The sequence below is a fragment of the Scomber scombrus genome, chromosome 2 (genome assembly GCF_963691925.1).
Source record: "Scomber scombrus chromosome 2, fScoSco1.1, whole genome shotgun sequence".
Lineage (NCBI taxonomy): Eukaryota > Metazoa > Chordata > Actinopteri > Scombriformes > Scombridae > Scomber > Scomber scombrus.
This window is the reverse complement of record NC_084971.1, coordinates 30,064,452-30,072,264: the sequence shown is the minus strand read 5'-3', so window position 1 is coordinate 30,072,264 and position 7,813 is coordinate 30,064,452. Positions and strand designations below refer to the sequence as shown.

The following is a 7,813-nucleotide window of genomic DNA, read 5'->3' as shown; positions in this document are numbered from 1 at the left end:
TGATTATATAAGCACAAAGAAAAGTTTCCACATTAAACAGGTGAATGTGGAAACAGCCTTCCAGTATCACACTCTGCACAGCCATCATTCTTCACAGTGAAGCTCAAATAAAGAAGGGGGGCTTTTAAGTAACTTCTCTATCTGCCCCCCCACTAAACTTCACCTTCTTTGCCCCCTAATGGCACAAATCTACAAATAGCCCCCCCTTCATATTTCATCCATTCAACATGTTTTATTTCTGGTGTGTAATGAGCATTTCAGCCTGGTGGGGGCTCTGTGTCGCCGCATACACTTTACCTTGTGTGCAGAATTTATATTATAGCTTATTGGTGGGTAAATTTAGGGGAGACCTCTCAGCCTTGTCACAGGGGAAGAAAGTTAAAAAAAAGAGGCTATAACAATAGCAGTAGTTGCAAGTTCACTGCGACCAATTCATCATATTTCCTGCTTTGCATCTCCATCCTACATAATAGACCCCCCCTCCTCTCTCTCTCTCTCTCTCTTACTCCTCGTCCGCCTCTGATGAGCAGCATAGCGGGGAGGAGCTCTCCTCTTGCGGGGCTCCTCCTTCAACTCCCTCCGTTTTCCTTCACTTGCCCCGAACACACACACACACACACACACATACATACACACGCACACAAATACACACATACACACACTCATTGTATACACCACCTCCTCCACCTCCTCCTCCTGCTCCTGCTGCCTGATCGAGAGAGAGAGAGAGCGAGAGAGGAGGGTGAAGATGATGAAAAAGGAGTAAAATACAAGAGAAGCTGGTGGTGGGGGGTCTTGTGTTCTTGCGCGCAGGAAAAGGCAGGACGGAGGACGGAAGACAGGGATCACAGATAGAGAGAGAGAGAGAGAAAGAGAGAGAGAGAGACGGTGGGAGGAGGCGACAGCGGCTCGTAAACACGACAGAAAACGGCGAATAGGACGGCAGACACCCCCCACCAGCCACCCCCGTGTCCCTCCTCATCACTCCATCTCCATCCCTTCTGCGCCGTGTGGCTCATCCCTGCGCGTAACCAACAAAAAAAGAAAGCCGCTGCTCCGTTTTTTCATTTTATTTCATTTTAAAATGATCCGGCGCGGTGTTTTCGTAGAATAAATACCAAGACGAGGAGGAGGACGAGGAGGAAGGGGGAAAGAGAGAGAGGAGGCTGAGCTGAGACATCACCGCCGACACCGACAGGATCCACACAGTGTAGCTCGGGACGATCATCGGCGCATCCGAGCCGGCGGATAAAACCGGAGAAGGGGGGTGAAAGCACTGCGAGATGACTGTAGGGTAACCCCCCCCCCCCCCCCCCCTTTTATTTGGGCTGAAGCACAGCAGAAAGAGAAAGAGAAAGAGAGAGAGAGACCCCGGCCCCTCCAGCATCACCAATGCGATGGCATAGCGCTTTCTGCAGCAAAACTACCAGACTCGGATCAGCAGGGCTCTCATCCACCATGAACCTCTGAAAGACATCCGACACAAGCACAGATGGGTAAGAGGAGATGCTCTGCTCTGCTTTCTTTCTTTCTTTCGTTTTTAAATAAGAATAATAATTCCAGGATACGGAGGTTTTGGGTAGGAGGAGGAGGAAGAGGTAGGGGGTTGTTCTGTTGTAGGATTGTGACGTGAGGACCCTTTTGCCATTAGCACTCACTGTTTTTTAAGACTGCAATGCAAAAAAAAAAGGGGGGTGGATCCGTGTCTGTGCGTGTGTGTGTGATGTTGGGATGAAGTTGCCTCTCACGAAATTGGGGAGTAAATGAAACAGATGGCCCTCTGCTGCCGGTCAGCATGGATACATCACCATATATGCCATCTCAGTGGATTCTAGTCTATTGTATTTATTTTATGCGTCTATGCTGCCAGGTTTTTGGATCCTACTGCTTGTGTGAGATTTAGTTTCTTTATAAACAAAATAGTATGTCTGGATAGTTCAGCACTTAAAAACCAAGTTATATTCATCACAATTTAGATTTTAAACGACCTATTGGCACATCTTTTGATTCCTTGTTTAAACTATCCACGCTTGATGTGATGAAGGCATAAAAGTGTCCACTGATGCTGCCGTGTTGCACAGGCTATACTTTTTCATTTTCACACTGTCACACCTTACCTCTCTCCCAAACACCTGAGCCGACGGCAGCCGTTCAGCCCTGTCACATCACAGCTCTACATCTTTACAATCCAGAGGAAAGCCCTGCTACACGACACCACCTCGCCGCGTCTTTATCACCTTTCTCCCCCCCCACACACACACACCCCTTCACCCCTCTTTCCCGTGCTGGGTCGTCTTCTGTATGCGGCAACTGCAAGCCTCGCTGACAAAAAACATTTTCATCTACTGACTAGTCAAACCAAAAAAAACAAATAAAATGAAACCCAGCACTGCATCATCTGCTGAATCCATTTCTAATTTCCCACGAGAGGAGGCCGGTCTCCCAAGCCAGTGTTTAGGGGTCAGGTATTGATCCGGGGGCCCCCCAGATGGGTTATAGTATATTAGGGATTGGGTAAGCGGGCCACTGATAGGCACTTAAGTGCATATTTAGTAGACATGAATGAGGAGACGGTGGTTTGGTGATAAAGAAGATGTGATAAAGAAGCAGATGAAGGTTGTGACTGTGGAGAAACAGCCTCTCTCTCTCTCTCTCTCCCTTGATACCTGCTGACATGTTGCCCTTGAGCAAGGCAATTAATCAGCTATAACTCCATTAGAGAGCAGCTTCAGCGCGGCAACAGTAGCAGCAGACTGTAGCTGTACCTGGCAGCTCCCAGGTGTGAACGTGTGAAGCCGGGTATCGCTGATGAGCATGCTCAGTGAGTTCCCTCAGGAGGAATCCAGGTTTTTAAAGATGCATGTGGGGTAGAGGTAATTATTTGAGAATCTAAGGTTGCTCCAGGAGAGATCAGTTCACATGTGCTTTGTGTGGAAGACATTTGATAGATGCCACTATTGATTTGGGCCAGTTGAACCCAGATGGCAGTGTGATGTATATGTTTTTTTACTCGTTTGGACAGCAGATCGGCTGTAGATCTGTACATGCCAGGTAGTAAAAAGACAGCAGAGAAGGAAAGAATTTGAAAATGATGCTTCACAACAGCATAAGCAGTGGCACAGGCCTACACCGGCGCTCCTGCTCCTTCTCTAAACGTGGCTTCAAATGGTCGGTGATGCCCCGACCAACATCCCAGAGCCCCACATTTCAAAACAACAACATAAACAAAGACCACATCTCATGGGGATGCTGGCCTTTTCACTCCACAGTGATGCTGATGCTGTGAGACAAGGCAGTGGGTGGATGTATGTGTGTGTGTGTGTGAGGGGGGAGGAGGAGGAGGATGAGGATGAGGATGAAGGGGGGTGTGTGTGCAGAAAGAGCAGAGAAATACATAAAAATTGCCTCTTTTTTTTGGATGTCACAGCTGGGAAGCGAACACAGCTGTCAAACCTGGATATGTATGTTGTGTTCATTATAGAGAGGTGGAGAGAAGAGTAGGTTGAAGTGAGAGGTCAGAGCAGGGTGAAATGGAGAGAATGGATGGATGTATAAATGAAGATGAGAGAATCATTTCTAGGAAAGGGATGGGATGTTATCCAGTCGTCTGTCTGACAGTGTTCGGACTCTAGACTCCAGAGATCCACCTGAGCCCCACAGCTGAAGCTCACGTCTTGTGCCAGATCAGATTAAGAACAAACTCCTATGATTTCTCTTTCTCACACACACACACAGACACACACAGGTTTACTTAAGTCACTTGTAGGGTATTCACATAGACTTACATTCACTTCCTGGATACTTACCCTAACTATAACTACTGCCCTGCTTGCCTAAATCTAACCCTAACCTTAACCACAGCCTTTTACCAATAAGGGGGGCATGTCTTTTGGTTGGTATTGACCCCAATTGAACAAGCTGTCCCCAATCAACCAGTCTCAAATCGGGGTCTGTGGTCCCTGAAAGTCATGTAAGTCAACTCACACGCATGCGCTAATATGTAGTGGATGAAGGAGGAAGTTAGATGAGTCCTAGCTGCAACGCTTAGTCGACGCTTAATCAAAAGTATTTTGATAATGGATTAATTAAGTCATTTTTTTAAAAGATAAAAACGCTAAAATGTTCTGGTTCCTGCTTCTTAAATGCTAATATATTCAGGTTTCTTTAGTCTTGCATGAATCTATGTCTTCTTGTTAGTCACAGGCCTAGTTGACAGGTCATTTTTCATCTATAGTGCAGTGTTTCTGTCTTCCGCAAACAGAAAAGGGAGCTTTTTATCATCTGGCAGGGTCATAATGTCTGCAGCTTGCAGCTTTGTCAAAACTTTATCATACTGTATGACACGCTCATATTTTTGTGTTTCGGACGTTTGCAGAGGAGCATTTGATGTCTTGGTAGAAGGGGTAACAGTCTCTCTCTCTCTCTCTCTCTCTCTCTCTCTCTCTCTCTCTCTCTCTCTCTCTCTCTCTCTCTCTCTCTCTTTCTCTCACCTAATCAAAAACAGTGAGTTGGCAAATACTGGAAAAACAAACACATAGATAATAATAGAAAAAATGAAATAGTTTTACCTTCCGCAATCTTCTTTTTTTTTAAACAGTTTTTTTTATCGGTCGTTTTCATCACCGAGCAACCTTTCCCACTTCTTTATTCTTCCTTCCCTCCTCTCACAGAGCTCTGTCATTATGTAGCTCCCACAGCTTTGTACCGCCTGCGACTCAAGTTGCAAGGCCGAAACAAATGGCTTTGCTGGCACGCAGACAGGCTGTCAGTTAATATTGCTGGAGGTGATCTGGGTATGCGGAGATCAGCAGCCTCTTCCCCTTCCACAGCATCCTGTTTTGAAGGCTTTCCCTCTAGAAAAAAAATCGCCCGCAGTACTTCTAGGAAATAAAATTTTAGCTTTGAGTCAGTCAGGGGTCAGAAATATACTTTTACGCCACAATTGTACCACCTTTAACTTATCATTCATAGACGTTTTATAATCCAAATTTAGGCCGGAGAAAGGGAGAATGTGATTCTGCAGGAAATGACTGCACACAGCCAGGCTTGTTGATGTTAGCAGATGGACAGACATCTGATATCTTGCAGTGTGTGAAGACCAGCAAAGCGCAGCAAAGAGTGTTTTGCATAGCCAAAGTAAATTTTTGTGAATTACCTGCGATTCAATGACTTTTGTCTGGACTCATTGTTTTGCTAGTAAATGGGGCAGAGTGGATTTAAATCCAAGCCAAATGCGAAAGCCACAACCAAAATAAACCTTTCCTCAATGGCAGGATCAGTAAAAGACATGATTTAGGGATATTTTACAACCTTAGTTGAATTATTTGCACAGTGTCACAGAGAAAAGAACACTGAAACAAAAGATTTTAAAGGAAATCGTGCTGATTGAGTGATTGTTCTATAAAAAAAATCAGAAAATAGTGAAAAAATGACTTGTGAAAATGTCTTGTTTTGTCCAACCAACAGTCTAAACCGAGATATATTCAGCTTACTATCATGTAAGCCAAATAAAAGCATTAAATTGTCACATCAGAGAAGCTTTAATCAGCTATGTTTGGGCATATTTTTGCTTTAAAAATGACTAAAATTGATTATTGATGCCACCAACTCCAACAGTGAAATGTGGAAACTGGTTCAGGGGAGTGTTTTTTGTCTGTGACTTCAGGTCGATTTCTGTTTCGTTTTGCATGTCGCTGTAATTTCCTGACATAAACTGAAACTATCTGCTCTCAGGATGCAAATGTGACCGACTTGCCTCCTGTTGACTGCTATAAAGTTGAAGGTTTGTGGCTTCTGGCAGCAGCTGTAGGTGAGCAAAAATGAAACCAGAAATGGTTTCACTTGTTTAGGTGAAGCTGTTGACGGAGCTGCAGCAGAATAATCTTTGAGTAAATACAAAGGGTGGATGTGCTCACATTCACTGCAGGTTTACCTGTGTCTCCTAACAGTGAGAAGTGCTGGGTGGTGAAATTAGAGTAAAGGTTGAGTGAAACTGAATGATGCGGGTGGCCATATTTGTCCCAGCAGCTAGTGTTACTTCCTGCCTTGGGCGGTCTTTGGGATAAATATGTTCTTTATTCTGCTGGAAGTCAGTAGGACAAAGGGATGTTTTCAGTGCTGAGACACAGAGGCAAAAACCCTGGTGAGCGCTAAAGTAATTACAAGACATAGCTCAGTGGAGTGTGAAAAGAAAAGAGGGAAGAAGAAACATGAGGCAACAGGGGAGATGCTGAAAATAATCAGTTTTTGAGCGTCTTTTTTCCCTCTCCTGCGTGTGTGCACCTCATTGCCTGTTGTGTTTTTTCTTCTTCTTTGACTCGGATCATACAGTAGAGCTATTCTCTCAGTGTGCATCATTACCGCTGTGGGTGTAATCTCTGCAGTGCAGGCGGGGCCACGCTAGGCTCCAGGATGTCCAAACGGCACCGAGCTAACCCCACCAACAGGTTACGTACGGCTGAGCACAGCCGGCTACTGCTGCTGCTGCTGCTGCTGCTGCTGCTGCTGCTGGGGGAATTAAGCTGTGTTCCACCTCTGATCTGGCATCTGTAGACACACACACACACGCACACACACACTACAGGACTCCTGGCTGTGCTTACACTATTCCTGGAGAGAGAAACCCACAAATACAACTTTTTTCCCCCTTTTTTGACATCTATTTCTGTACTTTTGTTCCTGCAGTCTGGATAATATTTCACTTAACTTATCATTCTTGCAGTACAGTTTTCCATCTGTTTTTCTGTCGGCCCACACACGTCACATACACACACATTAAATGCACAACACACCCTGCATTACGATCACCCCTCTGCCCACGCATCATCCTGCAGATCCTGTGTTGCGTTCAAAGACTGAAAATAGGAGGATGGAGAGTTAAAGAGGTCTCAGAAAATGTCTTATTTCCTGGATTGCCTCCACCCACCTCCACTACCCTCACACCCCTCCCTCAGAGCCCTCATTAAGCAGTCGGACGGTGTTTGATGGCTCGATGCTGGAGGAACGACTCAAAGTTTCTCCGTCACTAACCTGCCGTCGCCCGACAAGCTGCGGGAGATAAAAATATCATCTCGGAGCTCAGCACATGAAAGGTAGCAGCGCTCTGGTGTTCTACTTTGACTCTGAAAGCTCACATGTTACTGCAGACTGTGAAGCTGTTGTTTTGGGTGCAAAGCAGAGGACTATTTTTTTTTAAACGAGAGGTTTAATGTAACAGGTGCCAGACGTGTCCGTGTTTTCTTTCAGGACAGTCGGAGTGACGACACCTTCAGGCGTTTGGCAGCGATGTTGTTTAGACCGACCGGATTTTAAATCAGGAAACTCTAAATCATAAATGTCACTCTGGGATGACGTGATGACGGCAGATGATAAAAGAGATTCTGATGAGTGATGACAAAGTGAGTCTCTGCAGCTGTGTTCGAGCTCAGGCAGTGAATAGTTATTTATAGGTAGTCGTTCACTCTTTTAATCATCTTTTTTCTAATTGAGTTATTCTTATCTTGGTCGACACTGATGTCTAAATTAACAATAAAAAAGCAATTATAAACCAGAGCTGTCCAAAACTAATATCTGAAATAACAATGAAAGGTCCAGTTTGACTTCCAATTACCATGCAGTCCAATGTGAGGTACACCTGACAGTGTTGTTGATTGTTTAGTCAATTTAATGTCAGAAAACAAGTGAAAAGTGTCACCAAAATTGCTCAAAACTGAAGTTAACATATTCAAACCATTCAACCAGAAGTCAACAACCCAAAAATACTCATTTTTCTTCATGTATGACAAAGAAATGCATCAAATAGTCACATTTCTTT

General features: G+C 44.7%; 1 protein-coding gene across 1 annotated transcript in view; it reads left to right on the top strand.

Annotated features, from left to right (window-relative positions):
* Positions 1–1,105: 1,105 nt before the first annotated feature.
* mgat3b (beta-1,4-mannosyl-glycoprotein 4-beta-N-acetylglucosaminyltransferase b) overlaps positions 1,106–7,813 on the top strand; it is a 63,502-nt gene continuing 56,794 nt past the window's right edge. Inside the window, exon 1 of the mRNA XM_062436396.1 lies at positions 1,106–1,496. The gene's annotated coding sequence lies outside the window, so the exon portion shown is untranslated. The remainder of the gene's footprint in view (positions 1,497–7,813) is intronic.